The 21,384-nt window shown below is 38.8% G+C and overlaps 1 long non-coding RNA gene across 1 annotated transcript in view; it reads right to left on the bottom strand.

Annotated features, from left to right (window-relative positions):
- Positions 1–6,161: 6,161 nt before the first annotated feature.
- The window catches only part of LOC129673555 (uncharacterized), a 101,804-nt gene continuing 86,581 nt past the window's right edge, over positions 6,162–21,384 (bottom strand). The window contains exons 4-5 of the long non-coding RNA XR_008719670.1: positions 17,814–18,009; positions 6,162–6,582 (exon numbers count right to left, since the gene is read on the bottom strand). This is a non-coding gene — a long non-coding RNA (uncharacterized LOC129673555). The remainder of the gene's footprint in view (positions 6,583–17,813; positions 18,010–21,384) is intronic.

Below are 21,384 nucleotides of genomic sequence, written 5' to 3'. Positions count from 1 at the left end.
GCTTAGAAACTGTTAATTTATTATCATTGTATATTATGATAGTATATATTTATGGGTTTCACAATGATGTTATAGGTATACAACACAGAATGATTAAATCAAAATAACTTCTCATTATTTCATGTCCTTACTTTTGTGATTAAAAGCACTTGAGATTTACTCCTAGAAATTTTTGAAATATGCAATAAACTTTTGACTGCAGTCATATAATACACTATGTCCGCACTCACTTTTCTGAAAGGTATTCCTGCTTTAGCTAACAGTGTTCTACTTTTCAATTATTCTAGTACCTTAGTTTGAGTTTTATTGCTGTGAAGAGACACCATGAAACTCTTACAAAGGCAAACATTTAATTGGGTATGACTTAGAGTTTCAGGGGTTCAGTCCACTGTCATCATGGCAGGAAACATGGCATCATGCAGGCAGATGTGGTGCTGGAGGAGTAGTGCGCTCCACATCTTGATCCAGAGGCAGCAGTTGAAAGGCTGGGTGCCACTGGGCATAGATTGAGTGTATATGAGACTTCAGAGTCCATTTCAACAGTAACACATTTCTTTACCAAGATCACACCTACTCCGACAAGGCTACACCTCTTAATATTAGTTACACTACCTTTGGCCCAATCATTGACACACATGAGTCTGTGGGGGCCAGACCTATTCAAACTGCCTCACCCAGATACTGGTAATCACAGTTCTAACCTTTGCTTCTCATGTAGATTGTTTTTGATCCACATAGAGAGTGACATGATATAGCAGTTTTGGTTTTGGACCTAACATAGTTATTGTTGTATCTTTTAGCTTTGTCTCTTGACACAAAGGGAAAAAGTTCTTTCTAAAGGTTGAATGGGATTACAGTGAGCATCCGTTACGGTTTCTTTTTGTTGATGTTATTTTTTTCCATTGGTTGGCTTCATAGAGACAGTGAACATGAGTAGACAGGTATGACTTCAATGTGCTGATTTTGTATTCATTGGCTATATGCTTGAAAGGAAGATTGCTTAATTATATAAGGCTGTTTTTTTTTCTACAAATTTTTTTCTCACTGGTACTATATAAAAGTTCTCTTTTAAAGGTAGTATAATCAATACACACGTTATTTTTTCATTTTTAGTAATAGTCATTATGATAAGTATTTGTGCTGGGAGTTGAACTAGAGCTTAAAGCACGACAGGGAAAACACGTATGACGACTAAGGCATATCCCTAGTCCTTACCTTGTGGTTTTAATGTACGTTTTCATAATGGTTATTGTTGGACAGATTTTAACATACCTACTATCCATTTGTGGATCTTTTAAGAAGTAGTTACATAGGTCATTTCCCCACATTGATTCAGCTAATTTGTTTTATTTCCTGAGTTGCCTGAGTGCTTCAGTACGTGAGATGATTTTAACACTTCATCAGACATAGGACTTGCAAACATGTTTTCCTAAGTGATAGGTTGTCTCTTTATCAGCCAGTTGTTTCCTTCAATGTGCGGAAGTATGTTATTTGGAATAATCCAACTTATCTGTTGTTACTTGTATTGTCTGAGGATTTGTGATCAAATCCAAAAAATCACTGCTCAGATCAAACCTGTGAAATTTTCTTTCCATCTTTTCTTAGAGCATTTTCATAGCTTCAAGCCTCTCCTAGTGTATCCTTATTAGTGTTGTGAAATGGGCATCTAATTTTATTTACTTTTTCATGTTTTCTTAACATTATTTCTGAAGAGACTACCCTTTTCTTGTCATGTACTCTTGATATTTTTGTTGGAATTTGACAAGTGTTGGCTCACACTGGTTGCACCAGTCCTTGTGTCTATGTTTATGCTTTTTAATTATTGTAATTTTGTTGTGATGTTTGAAACCAAGCAGTGTGATGATTGCATCTTCTATTTTCGCTTAAGATCACATTGTCTACTCTAGTTGTTTGTGATTGATGTGAGTTCTAGTTTTTCGTTTTTGAGAAAAGTGGCATAGGGACATCAATAAGGATTGTATTATATTTCTGAATTACAGATGTATTCGCTGACATAGACACTTTAGCAATGTTAAATTTTCAAATGCATGACCAGCGAATCTCTTCCCAGTTGTTTGTCTTATGTTTACACATTTTAGTGACATGTAGCAGTTATGCTCGGCAATCGACAAAGTCAAAGGTTAAGAGTAACTTTTAATAAATATTTATATCCTCATATTTGCTAAGATATTGATATCAAGAATAATCAAGGATCTAAATTAAGGCAAATCAGGAAAAGGAAAACAAATAACCAGATTTAAAAGTAGGCAAAGGGTAGAGTATAGACTTCACAAAATAGCACAAATCAATTACACAGGTATGCGAGAATAATGTTCAGCACCGGTGCTCTCTAGAGAACCAAGAAGCCAGGCTACAGTGATGTCACCTACATCTGTCAGGGGAACTCTTAATGGTAAGCTCTAGCTGGGAGTCTTGTGTTTCCATAGCCTTTGTGTCTTTTTCAACTAATTCTCTCTCAGTGATGCTCTGTAACTCCTTCAGCCTTTCTTCATCTTCTTTCATGTTCTTTTTCCTTCCTCTAATGGAATCTTCCCATGCATTCTTTCTGAGCTCATTGAACATTCTACTTGCTTAAACCAACTCTTGAACTGTCTATTGAATTCTTCAGTGAAATATATCCCTTTTCACTAGGATTTCTCCTTATGTTGTTGTCTTTTGGAGGGTATTGGGGCTAACTTATCATTTTCTCCTGTAATGTGTTTCAGATCTCATTTCTTATATTGTTGTAATTAACTGAGAATCTTTCATGGGTTTCTCCCAAATTCTTTGCTATTTTGTGGTAGGGCTTTGAAGTTTTCTCTTATTGGTCCCTGACTTTTCATAATTCTTGCCTCCTTGCCTCTGTGTCTTTTGAGGAGAGAGCTATCTCTGGTTGTGACTAACAGACCTTCACTAGTCTAGGCTGTGATTACAGAGGTACCAGATTGTAGAGACACAGACTGCACAATTTGCTCTCAATTTCTCTGATTGATGGAACTGCTGCCTTTGCGGTTAGGTGAGCCTGCTGGCTGGGGTCTGCTGCCTCCGCTAGCTGGCCTTTGTAATTACATGGATCAGGCAAGGTTTGTACTCCGTGGCTGGGCAGTACACTGAAGATTCTGCAGGATGGTGGGGTTTGGGGTGGATTCTGAGTTTAGGTGCTGCTGCTTCTCACAGCAGATGAAGCCAAAGTCTCCTCTTTCAGCAGAAATGTGTCACTGACACTTTTCTCTTTGTTTAAGTCAGTGGTTCTCAACCTTCCCAATGCTTTAGTCCTGAAACTCACTCTAGAGAGCAAGCAGGCTGGCCTTGAACTCACAGAGACCCACCTACCTCTGCCTCCAGAGTGCTGGGATTAAAGGCATGAGTCCCGCATTAGCCCAGTTGCCAATCTTTAATACAGTTCCTCATGTTGTGACGACCCCTAACTGTAAATTACTTCATTTGCTACTTCATAACTGTAATTTTGCTACCATCACGAATAATAATAATGCAAATATATAATATGCAGCTGCCAAAGGTGACACTATCTACAAGGTGAGAACCGCTCATCTAAGTGCTGCCTTGGGATGTGCTACCATGGTCAAGGTACTATTTTGAATCCAGAGCAAAAGGTTATAGCCACCTCACCAATCTCTGCTGAAGCGCACAAAGCACGTATCCCCCTGCCTAACAGGGGCTCTAGAATAGGCTCTGAGGCTGGGTTCAGCCACTGATTTGTTTGCTAGTTGGAGCAACTCTAGCACCTGCACTCTGAAGAAATTTACTGTTGCTGATTGTGGGCGAAGCTCCTGTTTAGAACATATGCAACCACTATGTTCATAGAAATGTTTACTTTTGAGTTATTCAAATACCCAATGCCTAGTGTCAGCCATTATCACCTGACTCCTGACCTCCTAGATGTTGGTTTCAGACCGGTTTTAACTGGCTCATACCGAATATCAATATCAGCCCCATGTTGTCTACACACAAACTAATTAATTCATCCTTCTGTTCCCGAAAGCCGCTGCCTATAAACATCAGCCAGGTTAATGTTCCTACCATGCTTCTAGGAACACTAAATTGAGCTTTTTTTGGGTAAGCTATGCCCTTGGATGGTACCTGTTTGGACAAACAAACCCGCCATCAAAAGTCTTGTGCTTCATTTCTTTTGTTCTGTCAACTCTGTTTTAGTACTCCTATTGCCTCAGTGTTCTCTGGAGTTAACTCCAGTGAGACAAAACAGGGCTGGCTTCCTGGAAAGCATATCTGAATGCTAGGAATATTGATATCTGTCTGATTCTCCTTACTGTCCAAAGAACCATGGGTCCTGGACATCTCCTTCTCACTAGGCTGGCTCTTGGAAAAGGAAGGAGAACTCAGTCAAAGTGAATCTATCTCTCCTAGTCTTTTAAAGTGGTTTTTATTTGACTCTATAATCCACATGGGCATCTATCCCATTCCCCAGTTTGGGTCTTTCTCCAAGTTGTTTGGTGTCTAGATAGTTGCCAGAGAAGGACTTCTTTCGGGGAACTGTGAAATCTGGGGTTGCATGTTGAATTGTCTTGCTGATATAACAGTTCTGAGGTTTAAATTTAAACAAAGTGGTAAACAAAGTGTCACCAAGAAGTCCAAACAGAACTAAAGGTGCAAATCGCTCAAATGAATGAAACCAGAACCCTTAGACAGAGCAAGCATATCTGGTCTATTTCAGAAAAAAACATAGGGACCGGTTGGTTCAAGAAACATGTGCAAAGGAAAGGTCAGTGGGAGACCAACTCAAATAACAGCTAATAGTGCAGAGAGTGCCAGCTATTAAAAAGACTGACTTCATTAGGCTTGTGGAGTTAGCGCATATGACACTGTCTTAGAAGACATCTTCTTTTAAGGTGCAGCTAACACCAGACTTCCTGTCCCAGAGTTGAGATTGTGATCATTTTTGCCCAGTCCTATAGGCCTTCAAGGTGCCTTAGGAACCCTCTGGCTGTGTTGTCAAGGTGATCCATTACTGGGTATTACTTTTCCTGCTGAATTGGCCTTGTGCACAGCACATACCAATTAGGGCTACACTCTCAGTGTCTGGCTCAGTTTCTTCCTTTTTATTTTTTTCCCACTAGCAGCTAATGATAAGGAAAAAAAAGAATAAAAGAAAAGGAAGAAAAGGGTGTGGCTTACGTACACCCCTGTACAAGTACCCTCATCACAAAGGCAGCTCGGTAGAACAGTCCATTAGTTGTCATCACAGACTTTCATGATTCCCTTCCTCTACTTTACTCTCCCTTGGTGCTTACCTTGAACTGACCTAACTTGAATAAAGATATTGGAAGTTACAGAAGTGAAGAGAGATTCTGTGGGGTTTGTGCCTTGATCCAATATTCTGCATTGGCCTGAGAACGTTTTGAGGGTCTCAGAAATGCAATCATAACCCATCAGTTCATGGAATCTCATCTCTGCAGCCTTTTGCCCTCTGCTCTGTACGTCTCATTCATAATGTCCAGCTCCTGCTGGCTACATCCTAATACTGAGATTAAAGCATACACAAGTAGGCAGCTTTTATTTGATTTTATTGAGGAACTAAACATAATATATAACCTTCTTATATTGCCTTTCTGATAATTTTTGCCAATTGTGTAGTATACGTGTTTCCAATAAAAGCAGTCATAGTCATTACAGTCCATTTATTCTCTAGTATATCCTCTCATAATTTCAGCAATATGAAAAGATCATAATGATTTAAAATAATGTGTCCATCCTTCTTTATATATTAAGTTGAATGCTTATTTGTTTCTCATTTTATTTGTTGATTGTGTTTTAGTTGAAAAAAAATTACTCTTTAAGCATGTCTTTTTTTAGCTCAAATATTTATAAATCTATATATTTCCATTGCATTCTGTTCGTTTATATATAATATAAATATGTAATATTTATAAATATTTATAATATTATAATTTATAATATTTATAAGTCTATAAATATATATAAATGAACAGAAATTTAAAAATTTTGTTTTTAAAGAAAAATCTTGCAACCAATGTTTTCCAAGCAATGGTAAGGAGTGGACAGCATGCAAAATACTTTCCTTTTTCTTTTATTATTTTATTTTTAAAACAAAACATAACAAAATAGAATATGGTCAAGCCAAGCCAACAGGAAAATAAAAGAGCCCCAAGAGAAGACATAAGAAGAAGAGACCCAGTTGTTTACACACTCAAGAGTCCCATATAAGTACTGAACTAAAAGCTATAGTATATATGCAGACTATCCAGTATAGATTCTGTAGGCCCTGTGCTTGTTGCTTTAGTCTCTGTGAGTTCATATAAGCTTTGTACATTTGTTTAGAGGGCTTTTATCTGCTCTGTCCCCCTTACTTCTTCTGCCTCTTTTTCTTAGGGGTTCCCTGAGCTCTGAGGAGTGGAATTTGATGGAGACATCTCATTTAGAGTTCCAAGGTTTCTCTCTGGGTCTCTGTCTCTCTGTCTGTCTGTCTCTGTCTCTCTCTGTGTGTGTGAGTGTGTGGTGTGTGTGCATAATGTTTGGCTGTGGTTTCTGTATTTGCTCCCATCTGCTGCATGAGGAAGCCTCCATGATTGATCAGGCACCAATCTGTAAATAGAGAAGAATAGAGTTAGGAGTCATGTTATTGTCGTTTTTAGTTTTAGGCCAGTAGTATTTGGTTTTAGTCTTGGTCTCTAGACTCCGGGTCTTGGCTGTTCAGATAGAGTCAGGTATGGGTTTCATCCCACGGAGTGTCAAAAAACTTTTCCTAATCTCAGTGTTGGCATATAAACACAACAGCCAATATTGAAGCTCTCTTGTTTATGTTCACAAAATACTAAATATTTCCTAATTTTAATTATCTTTCTGTTACTTAGACAAACACCTAAAATAGTAAATTTATGAAGAGAAAAAGAGGCTGAAGGCTTGAGACACGAATCAGCAGTAGGACACTGGCCAGGGTGCTCCAGTCTTTGTATCCCAGTGCTGGAGAAAGGTTTACATTTGTGGAGTTTCAGCGTCCACCGTCAATTGCTTTAGGCAAGGCAGCATGTCAGGGTAAGGTAACACTGCAAACCTCTTCACCCTCTGCCCTTCAGAGGATATAAAGGGGGAAAAGGCAATCTTTAATTCCATATAACACCATCAGTAACCTAAATACTACCCACTAGACTCTATTTGTTGCTGTTGTCAACATTTTTTTTCTTAATTCTCTGTGCTTTTCGTGTGTGTTTTGATCATCGTTCAACTCCTCCTAGATCTACTTCTCCTTTCTCGGCTACTCAGGTTTATGTCTTTTTTTTTTTTAAACAAAGACCATCAAATTCAATATTTGCTTTTCATGTGTTCACTATGTGGCTCTCCACTGGGGAATGATTAACTCAACACAGGCTATATCTGTTTCCCCTCTGCCCCATGCCTTATGCATTCTTTCCTTTTTCTAGATCATTTACTTGATCAAAATTCATAGTTAGTAGAAACATTTGAAAATTATTAGTGTTGTAAAATATTACCACTAGGATTGTGAAGATCAACGACACATTTTTTCATTTTTATTGAAAATATATTTATTCTTAAAGAATATTCTCTGTCCTAGAAGTTATTAATTCTTAACTATTGTTCCTGCGGTAGAGGCAGGAGTTTGCACCACCTCCTCTGTCCATTCTGGGCTGTGGTCTGGTTTGAGCTTCCATAGGTCCTGTTTATGCTGCCATGGCAGCTGTGTCCAGAGGACCATGATCCCTTGTCAATGCCTCCTGCTCTACACTCACTCTGTCCTTTCTTCTGGAATGACCAGTGATCCCTGAAAGAAGGCTTAAATAGGCTCTACCACTTTTCAGTACTATCCTCCTTGACAATAAAAGGCTCTTAATATGTGGGTCTTAGAGTGAGAAGTAAGATTAAAACTATAAAAATAGCCTGGAATTTATAAGACATAGAACAAAGACCCGAAGACAGAGAGAGGATCAAATTTTGTTTTCCAATTTTGAAGAATCATAGTTTCTGAAATCATATTATATTGTATTTCTAAACACATTCTTGTTTTTTTGTTACTGTAAATCATACCCAAGGCTATGTGCATCCCTGTAAAATTGAGTTAAACCATTTGCACATTACAACCTATTCTTGATTAAGAGATCTAAATTGCAGAGTGCATTTAAAAAAAAAAAACCTACTCTGTTTATGTCTTCCATTTTATGTTGTGGAATGAGATTGGTATATCTCACTATGTAGATACTCTATAATTATTATAAAGTTGTGTGTTTTGGAATAAATCCTTAAACTTCTACTTACAGTCTAGGTTAAGTCTTAACCACATAAATAATTTTATCATTTGGGAACAAATGTGCCAAATCAACTCAGAGCTGCCTGATGCTTCTTACACCGTTAATGCTCATAAGACAACATTTTTATGTTGCCAGATGTAACCCAGATGGCACATATTAATTTATATATGGATATTGGAAAAATATATAGTTTCCATCTGAGCTCTTTTAAGTATGATTTGTAAATTGATGTGAACATTGTTCTTTTTTTCTCAGCCTCATCATAATGCGAGTCAAAATACGTTTCTCAGGTGAAGGAACACTTTCATTTGGCATCATTCCATATTCTAAACTGTGGCTTCTGAATGAATTTGTGTTTCTTCAGACTGGCTGGAAGACAATATGTTAGCGTCAAGTGACTCTCATTGTGTTGAAAGGAGTGCTGATAAGATAAATTTAGAGCATCTTTCATCTCATTTTCGATATTAGCAACTGTTTTTTGAGTCTTGCCCATGGACAGAAATGTGTGATCACTTTTAGACATTTTAATCCTTTAGTCTGTCCTGTTTCCATAAATATTAGACATAAGGTGGTGCTGAAATACAGTCCCCACATCTGTAGATTTTTCCGAGGAAATAGCCCATCATAAGCTCATTATAAAACTATTTGCTAAGGAAATTGTAAGGCCAATTCAGTAGACAAAGCTTAAGATTGTGGTCTCCTGTTGGCTTTCCTTCTTTCCAGGAAGACTTTGAGGTTCATTGTTCAAAAGAAAGAAAATGTGCAAACACTTTGTAACAGTGCCTGGGGTATATTTCTCAGAAGAAAGCTGATAAGGTTTATTTTTAAAAACATTTCCTTCACATTTCTCTTGCTTTCTTTCCACCTGTCTGTTTTCTTTTCTACATTATTCTTTAGTTTACGGTGACATGACAGTCATCAGTACTTACAGCCTCTTTGCATATTAGGATGTGCATGGATAGATAAACACACTTCAGTAGCCAGAAAATTATTCTCTAAATTTAGAGTTAATATGCCGATACCCACCTACTCATTTAAAATAATGTGAGAATACCACAAGTATTGTTCCAGACCTATCTTTGGGTATGGTCTAATTAACAGCCCTCCCCAAACACCATCCCACGAGTCTTCTGCTGTGAAGCTCGGAGAATTAGCTTATATTTGGCATTTCTTATTATTTTTGCATATAAATTAGAATGCTAAAGCCTCTGGAAAATTTGTTCATTGAGTCAGAGGAATAAAAGGGAGTAAAAACATAAAGGAATTGCTAAGTAGCCAATACATTACTTAAAAGAGAAACCAAAAGAAAAACCATGTAATTACAGGGCCATGTGCACAAAGCTGCAGTGGAGTCAGACATTTCTTAAGTGTGTGATGCTCTCTTTCACGGGTGAACAGAAGCACAAAGGCAGCCACACTCCCCTCCCACCTCTCCTTGTCTTATAGAAGTGCACACATGCACACACACACACACACGCACACGCACGCACACACACACACACACACTCACACTCACACACACTCACACACACACACACTCACAAACACACACACACACGCGCACACACACGCACACACACACACACATGCACACACACACACTCACACACACACACACACTCACAAACACACACACACACACACACACATGCAGAGAGAGATTTCCTAGCCTTCTCCAAATTTCCCTCTTGAAGGAACTATTCTGTAACACCTGCTGTTACAAAGAGTGTTACAAATACTTGCTCAGGAACCGGGAACAAGGAACCAATACTGTTTTGCAAGTGGGAAGAAGGTGAGGCAGACATATTTGTTTCCATTTGTGGTGGGTGATGCTTTATCACTAAAGAGAGAATGCCATTCTTCTGGGCTTTCAAGGTTTCAGTGAATTCTCTAAGTAAAATCTCCTTCCATTTCTGACCACTGAAAATTTAGCATAGAACTCGGAATTGGATGCAGAAATAAGTCTCAAGGGTAGACAAACTGCACTGTTCTAATTCCCATCCCACTGTCACAACCACTTGTAGGTGGATAGAAAAGATAGCCTTCACATTTCCTACCCCTTGGCATTAGCTATACATATAATTGCCTTCCCCTTAGTAAGGGCTTCCTCTGGGACATGGAAGGCAGCAAAGGTCATGAAAGGTCATAAGCCCCATGCTGAGGCTTATGTATGATGACTTTCATCTTCCTAGTTAAACCTATTTTTTTGGCTTACCTTCTTGGAGGTAGCAACTTATATGGAGAGGCCCATTTTTTGAGAAACTGGAATAGCTTTGGACAGGAAAGCTAAGGCCATAAGGCTGACAGCAGGCAAAGAACCAGATCCTGCAACATGGCTGATGGGCTCGGGAACAGATGTTTCATCTCTTGAGCCTTTGAATGAAAGCCCATCCCTGGCTGATAATTAGGCTGAAGCTTTGTGGGAAGTTCTGAAGCACAGGCCTCAGGGAAGCTGTACCCATACTTCTGACCCACAGTAAACATGGGACAGTAAATGTGCTACCCTAATTCTAACATCCTGCCAACAGAGTATTTTAGGGGCCCTGCTACACATATGAACCAAATGCCCTCAGCATGGCTCTCCAGAGGGCATTTCTCTCTTCTCACTGAAGATGATATCTAGCATTGCGTATCCATCAGCTACTTCCCAAGAGGCACAGAGGAATTTGAGATTGCCTCTACATTTCATTTTTCATACCCCCACCCCACTTAAAAAATGACAGAGTTGGAGGCCATCATCTTGCATCTTCAATTGGTTCCAGAGCTAGAGATACCAATCTAAAACCATCAAGTTAAAACATAAAGCTATTGCCTGTCAGTAGAGATTCTGAGCATCTCAAAACTGCTGCATCTCAAGTCTACATTCTCACTATATAACCACAACCCATTCATTTAAGTGGCAACTTTAATCTGGTGATTTAAAATATTTATAGAGATTAATTGCTTTAATTGCCTTATCATTAGTGAAACACAATGGTTATGTTCCAACTGGTAAATTATGCTCAGCTATTTAAACTGGATAAGATGAACACAGCATTTAACAGAAAGGGGTCTCCCCCACCATACAGTTTGAAATGTATTTTTCAAGACCAGAACTGATCTCCAGGGTCCAACATAAACCTCTAGGTCTCTGTTTCTGTTGATAGTGACAGAGACGCCATCACTGATTTTATTACCGTACAAACGGCAGACAGTAACTGGGGAGAAAGGGGCTTGGATGTAGTTGGGAAGTAGTTGATGTTTCATGGCATCTTCAATCTGTCTCCCTGGCTTTCTCTTTCCCCATGGCATGTTATGCTATTAAAGCAACAATTTAAGGAAAGTAATGAAAACTCTGCTTACTACATTATTTTTTCTTCTTTTTTTCCCCCACAAATTAGAAAATATGCCAGGCAGTTTTAGTGACAGTTCAACAATACACTTCATTTTTCTGGAATTTTCAATGATTTTTTTTCTCAGTTTCTTGTTTAATAGATCAATGCCAAAATAAAACTTGGAGGAAAACAGATTTTTAATTGCGTCTTTGTGATGTTAAGTGTCTTGGATTTGGGAAATTGTGGAATTACAAATAATTTTGGTGGTTTATTTTTCTTGAATATTTGGCACAGAGAGTTATAATAACAGCTTTTTTGATAAGAAGACAAACATCTAGGAAATTCTTTTTGTAGGCTTTCCACAACATTTGGGGAAGCATTGGAGACATTTGGTGAAAGTTTCTGCCAGAGCTTTGCATTTCTCCCAGCGGGTCTTGTATGTGAGTCCCTTGATCAGAATTGAGGCCATTAGACTGTAAATTCATACTATAATGCTAACTTGCCAATTTGTAAACTTGAGTCTTTATTAATTTGTTTTTATTATGCATCTTGTGTGTATATATGTGTGTGTCTGTGTGTGTGTTGGAAGTCAGAAGAAAACTTGTGGAGGTTCATTCTTTCTGCTATGTGGGTTCCAGTGATTGAACTTAGGTCATAAAATTCGGGTCATCATCCTTCATAACAAGTACCTTTACCTACTGACCCAACTCACAAATTCAAACCAGGCTCTTTTGATAATTGCATGAGATTTGATTATCAATCAGTAGGTAGAAGCCTTCACATACCTCATCCTGTGTAATGGAGGAATACCTTTTCAAAAAGACTGACTCTTGCCTCATGCCTTTATTTCATGAAAAACAAAAGGGCTACTAAGGGGAGATGTTAAACAAGTAGATTTTTATATATAAGATGTCTTCATTAAATAATGATAGCCTACTGGACATTATCTTTGCAGAATTGAAACTCGGGTTACATACAAGCCAGGCAGGAGCTTCCCTGCTCAGCGGCACCCCAGAAATAAACTTTATTCTTCTCAATGCTGTCGGAGTGACCACTCTGAGTGTTTGTTCATAATTAAAGGCAATAGCAGCAAGGTGCTCCTGCTGCTTTCCAGATCGCCTGGGGGTGCACTAAAGCAACTGTGTGACTTCAAAATACCCGGAAAAGCCAAAGATACAGAATTTGAAAATAAACTCAGTGCTAAGTTTTAAGGCATTAAATTTAATGTAGTAAGTGTCTTAAGTAGCTATTGGAGAATTTGGTTGAAATTTATAAAGCCATGTGTAAAAGTATGTAAACAGTATTTTTTTTTCCTGAAAGAAAAAAAAAAAAAAGGAATAGGAATCTATCTTAAATGCTATATTTACAGTTGTGGCAGGTTGTGATAAGGATTCTAATACTATCTTTCATCTCAGGTACTCCCCTTGTTATGGAACTGGGTCATTTCTTCCCTGGAGAAACGACATTGTTTCCTACCCTTCGCATTTGGGTAAACTCCTGACTAGAGCAGGTACTAGCGCATATGGTATCTAGAGCCCTTATTTAAAGCTCTTATTTAAAGTGTTCACCTTAATAGAGTTTTATAGGAGAGCTTCCTCTTGGAGTGAGGCAACTCCACTCTCAGGAAAGTCAAGCATCATACGTCAGTGTCTTGTGTAGATGAGGGACAATGTACACACGCTACATCCACGAGTTATAAACCCCAGGAGGCTTCAGTACCATATGTTGAAGTATCTGTAGCCACCTGTCACCCACACGGTACATGGAGTAGGGACACAGTCCTTGGCAAATCTGGCCTAAATAGGGACATCTGAACAAAATTACAGAGTAGGATAATCTGTTCCAGAGTAGAGGTGATTATTGTGTCCCTTTTAAAACAAAGCCAATGGAATTTCCTAACAGATCACATATTAGACAAATGACACAGATCTAGTGAGCCATAAAAATTAATTCCAAAATCTGTCACTTTTCTATATTAAAGATATAGAAGTGTGTTGCTGAATATTGGTTATTAATATCTACTACTAACCCATATAATTATTACAGTGGTTAGTTTTTAGCCCACTACCATATCAGTAACAGACACAGACAACTGATAGATTTTTAATAAGGTTCATTTCACCTGGGTCTGGGCAGCTATTAACCCCCTAAACTACCTCATCTTCTCCCCATCCCATATCCCATATCATTTGTTCTAATCATTCCTCTCTGGGCTACTTCCCATCCAAAAGAAGATAAATATGTACTTGCACATTCTTTCCATATGGGCTACTTCCCTCCAGCCACGCCAATCCTCAGAGTAAATTCCTCCTGGTTATGTGGTTCTTCTTTATGCTAAGCCATGGCGGGCTCCTTCTCCTATTCATCTCCTCTACCTGTCTCTTTATTCTCTCCTTCTGGTTGTTATCCTTCTGTCCTTCACACCTGTGAACCTTGGCCTCACCTACCTTCTGCCCTGCCTTGGTGTAGGCATTTATTGAGCCAGTCAGAGATAATCTGGAAACAAGGTTACACAGTATCATTTTGGATACTCTATAGTCTGCTGGTAAAAGACAGCAAGCAGACCTTAAGGAGCAAAAATAATTAACATTAGAATACAAAGCATCAGACCAACCCCTAACAGAAGTGTCTCGGAATATTTGGTAGACTTGAAAGTGGGCCTTCAGAAGTCTCTGTTTCTTCTCAGATATAACTACAAATCTTTAATTTTCAGTTTCTATTAAGAAATATAAGTTTATGGGAATAAAATTTTATGGCTTTCAGAAAAAAAACCAATATTTTCAGATTTCTATGGTGATGGGATAATTTTTGTTTTCTAGCTTCATGTAATTTACAACTTTGGTCTAGATCTTTTGGCATTATTCCATGGAAAGTTAATTTTAATCAATGCAGCATTCATTTCAAAATTCAGTTCTAAATACTCGATCAATTAACTAGGTTGCCATCAGGAAAAAAAATATATATTGGAAAGGCAAATATAAAGGAACCAGTTAACATTTCATAAAATGTCTGTATTAACTACTTTTTTGTTGTTGTTACCAAATCCCTTGCAAGAAGCAGCTTAAAGGAGAAGGATTTATTTGATTCATAGTTAAAATGGCTACAACCCATCCTGGAGGAGAAGACATGGTGATAGTGGGCTCTATGGTAGTAGACTGTTCAGTCAACTTTCTTCATTTCTTTATATCTTGGTGCAAAATACCTCAGAGAATTGACAGAAAGTGGGGTGAGCTATAAAAAGTCCAAGGCATACCCAATGGAAGAAGTGGACCCACTTCTTCCATTGTGGCTCCACCCACTTCCTACAGGCACCACAACTTCACAAAACAGTGTCCCAACAGAGGACCAAGTGTTAAAACATACAAGCCTATGGGAGACTATTCATAATTAAACCATTCCAGTCTTCTTATGTACATTGATTCTGACTGCATTTGTTTGCTTTTCTGACATTATTCACATTGCCATAGGTAACCATGTTGTAGAGAAATTTACAATTGTGTTTTGCTTGCTCTTAGTAATCATCCCAGGTGTTACCATAGACAAGGGAGTGCCTTAGAACTGTTTTCCGACGGACTTAAGAGAAGGTTAAAGGGTAGAAATTATCTTAGAGTGAGCCTCAATCCTAGGACTTTTCCTTCCTGCATGACCAAGATGGTTAGAGAATTTAACTTTAAAGGGTAAAGTTTAGAAAGTCGGGTATTAAAATTTTTTCACATGTCAACAGATAATAACTTAATATTTTATTTGTGGAATACAGTTAAAATAGGCCAAAAGCTTCTGAAGGTTTAGAGGTAAGACAGAAGATAAACACATGTGGTGGGGACTTCTTTCCACAAAAGGCATAAATGCCAGGTGAATTTTTTCAAAATTATAAGTTGTACCTTTGTCAGAACATTGAGTTCTTATTATTGCTCTGGTCTTTTGCCTTAAGTTTTGTATTGAGAAAAATTGTTTGGAAATTCTGACCCACCTTAGAACAATAGTGTCAAGATGCTTGGTAAACTTGGTAGTGTAACCAATGACAAGATACATACTTTCAGCAGTAACAAAATATCAAACACAGCAGGTTAAGATATGATTTTAAAAGTTGCACTGTAAAGGATTAAGCAGCAAGATCTGTCTTTGTGTGGTAATTTGAGCTGAGTTCACAAGGCATGATTCAATATAGAATGGAAAATGAACAGTTTTGTTACATGTAAGGTGTTTTTCATACATACATACATACAAACATACATATGTACATACATATTGTTGTGCCCTATTTGTGAGATTCCCAAAAGACCACCAGGAGTCGAGTCCCTTGCAAAACACATAAGGATCTTTATTCGTAGCCCTGGCTGGACTCCTGCAGACGCCAAGGCATTGGCATCCAAATGAGAGCCCCGAGCTCCAGACTCTGGATGATTTATAGGACCCAAAGCAGCTCAAAGCAGGGGATTGTAGCCTCGCCAGCATCTATTGGTTAATACAGAAAAAGAGGATGCTACCTTTCAAAACTGTTTGCTGTGGGAAAGTTCCAGGACCATGAATGGTTCTGGCTTTCTTTGTTCTCCTTTGTTGGGGGGTGAGGGGGAAAAGCCCACCTTGGGCTTCAGCCCTGTCCTGTGCTTGGCCTTGGGTAGTCTGTGCTATGTTCAGGAGCAAAGGTCTGAGTTGGGATGAGTTGGGGGCATCTCTGCCGGTTTCCTGGAAGCGATATCTCTAACTAGCAGCAATATCAGCTCTTCCCTGCAGCTGGCTGGATCAACCTGGAAGCAGTAAGGTTAACTGGCCTGATATGTTTTAAACTTTTTAGCTCAGTATCCCCCAAAAACCTAGTTTTTAATTCTTTGGTCTCTCAATACACACATATATATGCATACATGTGTGTGTATATTTTACTCCATTTAATTTGCACAAAAGCCCAATGATATCAATTTTACTTTTCATTTACGAACAAATAAACTAAAAGTAACTAAGCCAAATTCAGTAGCTGCAATTTCCCGGGGAAAAATTCAAGACTCTCTGGCTCGAAGTCCCAGCTCTTAACTTCCTAGGCCATAACTCTCTAAAGGCACATGATGTTATATAAAGGATAAATATGGAACAATGTGTTAGCTTAAAGAGTGAGCTGCCTTTATACCCCACCGGGGTCCTGCGATCATTTTCCTGGTCTTCCCTCTGTGTATGCGATCCCGAACTGGAAACTGATGTTAGCTTCTGTCATGGCTTAGAGATTGCATAGTGTTGTGCCAAGTGTTCAATAAATTATAGCTGTTATTATCTCACAATATGAAGACTTTAACTTTTCAGCCTGTTCCTAATAATTTGTGGGAGGAAAAAATGAAGCACAAAATTATTTATGTTTTTGTTATGATGGTGCTCTATAGGAGTTTGCTAAAACATCTCCAAGTTAAAAAAAGATTGTCTTGTACTTTTAGTTTTTCATTCAAGGCACCTGATGGACACGAATCATTTATCCCCTCCCCCTTTTATCAATTTTTCTCCAGCCTCCTTGTCAGGAGCTGTCAATAATTATCAATTATGCCTGATCAAGTTTTGGCTGCTATAACTAAGCTGCAAAGAGCAAGAACAGATGTGAGAAATTAGGTTTTTTTTTTTCCTTGCCAAAATGCAAGGCAAAGAATGGCACTGTTCTGCTTGCCTGCCCCTTTTTCTGGTGAGTCGTGTAAAACGGTTCACACAGCATCTGCTTTTGTAAAGGCCTGTCCAGATGCCATGGCACACAAAACACGAGTATCTGCGGGACTGAAAGTGAACAGACTATGCCAGATCCTGTCCTGTTTGATTCTGTGATCTGATAAAATGTAGACAGATAATAGCATAGATTGGAATGAAAGAAGTCTCCTTTTGAAGATGTTGACTGCTCTTTTAATAACACAGCACTGAGGTGATAATGTAATCAAGCCCCTTAGCTGTACTCACATATCAGGATGACAAGGGTCCATTGAGGAAACGTGTTTTTATACAGCACTGTCCACACCAGGACTTCAGAAAACAAAGTAAGAGTTTAATTCTCTCCTTGTGAAAGCTGGAGACCTTTATTTCATTAACTTGTGAGGTAAAGGTATGCTCAGAGTCACTGTCTTTTTCTTCTTTCAGCACCATCGTCCCCCAAACACTAGACTGTTTCCCCATTACTCCTCTTCGTTCTCTTCACCTTAGGGGAAACTTTTAATCTGCTCTTTGAACTTAGTTGCCTTTTTTAATGGAAAAATAAAATAATTTTGTGGTTTACCTCTTAGGGAGCCCATTGGGTACAGTGGAGAGCTCAAGAGTAACAGGTGAAGAAGGTCATCCTTTATGGTCCAGTGTCTTCATGAAGCACATAGAAGACCAAGGCTTTCTTCAGTAGCAAGAATAATCCCAAATGTAATTCAAGGTTTTGGACTTAAATACTCATGTTTCTGTAGAGTTTCATCCAGGTCTCAAAACTGAAAATAGAAATGGGATATATTAGCTTCTTGAAGTTGGGAGATAAATTTTGTCATCCAGGAATGGAAACAAACATGACGGTTTGACAGTGTTTCATCCATCCTCCTCCATGTAGGAAAGTCCAAACTTATGCAGTGGTACAAGTGCAGATTGACAGATGCCAAGGGAGGAAACAAATGGGATTTGTATGAAAGTCACTAAACATTATATTTTAAAGCCATAGTAACCAAGTTTTACCTGCACAGGGCAAGATATGAACTATTTTTAGTATTGCAGGACATATGGTCTCTGTCACAACTGCTTAGCTTTGAAATTGTGGCCTGAAAGAAGCCATCAGCTGTGCATAGATGAATGAGCATGTTTGTGTGGATAGAGATAAAGCTGTAATAATAAAATAAGTCCAGGGTGGTGATCATGATTTATTCACATCATATCACAGAGAATAAATAAATATTTCTATTTTATTGTCGGTTACTAAGGAATATTTTTCTCTGGACATTTTATTTTACAGTTATAATTTTAATTTTACTAGTTTTCTCTGATCTGCTTTACTTGTAACAAGTATCAAAAATTGCCAAGATATGAATTTTGCCTTCAAGGGGATAAATAATGTGTTTTGATAAATAGGGTGCTATGGACATAGGGAGGTGATAAGAAGAGCAGAACTGCTTTCTGGAAGCAGCAACACTGTGACAAGTTAAGCAGAAGAAAGTTTGTAAGCAAAAGGATGTTGACCTGAGCAAAGCATAGACTGCAAGGAAAAGGAAGCTGATTCCAGGGATGGCCAGTGTGGTGCACACCTTTAATCCCAGCACTCAGAGGGCACTCAGTGAGCTTGAGGCCAGCCTGTTTTACATAAGGGTGCTGTAGGACATCAGAGTTACACAGAGAGACACTCTTTCAAAGCAAACAAAAAACAAAAAAGAAATTGATTCTATAAAAGTTTTACAAAAGGTGAAAGGTTGCTATGAAGAAATAAGACAAGAATAAAAAGCAAATTTAGGTAATAAAAGTCCTTTTATGGCATGGTAGAGCATCTCAGATTTCACCAACAGTTTGTTGGATTGAAATGAAGGAGAAAGTCAAATCATGGCAGTTATCCCTTTCAGAGAGCAGCATGGAGGCTAAGTCTGCTGACTCATCATTCTGCTATAACACAATATTATTCATCCTTTTGGTACTGCAATTTTTGTCTTCTTAAAAGAGGATGGAGATCACATTGTTTGGATTGTTAGGAGAATTAAATAAGACAACATTTGTAAAGTCATTAAATAGAATTCACAGTATGTTAAGGTGGTAGGTAACCGTTTAAAGAAAATGGAAAAGAAGTTTCCAGCAGAGACTGTCTAGAACAAAGTAGGGCACATGGGCACACTGTATATGAGGCACATCTTCCTCTACTCCACAGTGTCCTCAACTGTCAGCAACCACCTGCCCCACTCGAGCTAACATCCTTCCTCTCCAAAATCTGAGATTGAGAAATTCTTCATTTAGTTATAAAAAATTACGTATCAAGTACTAATTGTGTGCTGTTAGGGGTTCAGGAATAGCCACTCACTGACCACTCAGACACCAAACTCAACTCAACAGAGGTTTATTGAATGCTACATAGAAACTGATGGGTCACAGTCATAAGGAGCCAGACTATAACTTTGGTCTTCTCTTAAGGCAGGTTTTATACATACATACATACATACATACATATGTATATATATATATGTGTGTGTGTGTGTATATAAACAAAACAAGACAAAACGAAACAAAACAAAACAAAGCAGGTAACAACCAGGTAACAAAACTGTAACCAGGTGTAGGAAAGAAACTACAACTAGGTAGCAACCAGTAACAAAAACGCAAACAGTATCCAGGTGTAGGAAGCAACGCTGCATCATTTTGGCTAGATAGACAAAGAATTTCCTTTTTTAATTTTTTTTATTTTTATTAATTACAGTTTATTCACTTTGTATCCCAGCTGTAGTCCCCTCTCCCATCCCCTCCCAATCCCACTCTCCTTCCCTCTTCATCTCCTATGCCCCTCCCCCAGTCCAATGATAGAGGAGGTCCTCCTCCCCTTCCATCTGAGCCTAGTCTATCAGGTGTCATCAGGACTGGCTTCTTTGTCTTCCTATGTGGACTGGTAAGGCTGCTTCCCCCTCAGGGGGAGGTGATCAAAGAGCCCGCCCATGAGTTCATGTCAGAGACAGTCCCTGGTCTTATTATTGGGGAACCCTCTTGGACACTGAGCTGCCACGGGCTACTTAAGTGCAGGGGTTCTAGGTTATCTCCATGCATGGTCCTTGGTTGGAGTATCAGTCTCAGAAAAGACCCCTGGGACCAGATTTTTTGGTTCTGATGTTCCCTTGTGGAGCTCCTGTTCCCTCCACGTCTTTCAGTCTCTCCCTTCTTTCATAACATTCCCTGAACTCTGCCCAAAGTTTGGCTATGAATCTCAGCATATGTTTTGATATCCTCCTGGGTGGAGTCTTTCAGAGGCCCTATGTGATAGGCTCCTATCCTGTTCCCTATTTTCTCCCTTTTCTGATGTCTGTCTCATTTGCCTTTCTGAATGAAGATTGAGCATCTTACCCAGGGTCCTCCTTGATTAGCTTCCCTAAGTGTATAGATTTTAGTATGATTAACCTATATTATATGTCTAATATCCACTTAGAAGTGAGTATATACCGCGTGTCTTTCTCCTTCTGGATTACCTCACTCAGAATGATCTTTTCTAGATCCCACCATTTGCCTGCAAATTTCGTGATTTCCTTGTTTTTAATTGCTGAGTAGTATTCCATTGTGTAAATGTAGCACAATTTCTGTATCCATTCCTTAACTGAGAGACATCTGGGTTGTTTCCAGCTTCTTGCTATTACAAAGAAAGCTGCTACAAACATGGTTGAGCAAATTTCTAACTGACCTTTAATTTGATTGGTTCTGCAGTTGGGGAGCTTCATAGACTGTCCTGGTAACAAAGTAAGCAAAATTTGAGAAATGAAAGCATAGAGACATAATCAAAATGGACACTTAGAGGTAAAATGGTTTCTGATATGCTAAAGGCTACAGCAGGTGTTAATGGAGGAGCCATAGTTATGTTAAGAAATAAAATAGGTCTGGACAGTTGCTGCATGCCCAGCTCTCTGGCACACAGCTGTGCACCCCAGGGCACTAGAGACTGTGAGTCACTGTCGGGAGAAATCCTCACAGGGAACAAAGCAAAGGGGACGGATTTAGGCCACCCAGTATATCCCTGGCAGAGGGCCCACAGATTGACCCAATCCAGGGACCTGCTGTGCACCAGATAGCCTGCTGTTACCAGGAGAGCTGTACCCACCCGCCACAGATTACTACTTGGGTACTGGGGCACAGAGCCCCAA

The sequence above is a fragment of the Psammomys obesus genome, unplaced genomic scaffold, assembly GCF_907164565.1.
Source record: "Psammomys obesus unplaced genomic scaffold, mPsaObe1.curated_primary_1811, whole genome shotgun sequence".
Taxonomy (NCBI): domain Eukaryota; kingdom Metazoa; phylum Chordata; class Mammalia; order Rodentia; family Muridae; genus Psammomys; species Psammomys obesus.
The sequence above is the reverse complement of the archived record's forward strand: the minus strand, read 5'-3'. Positions and strand labels throughout refer to the sequence as shown.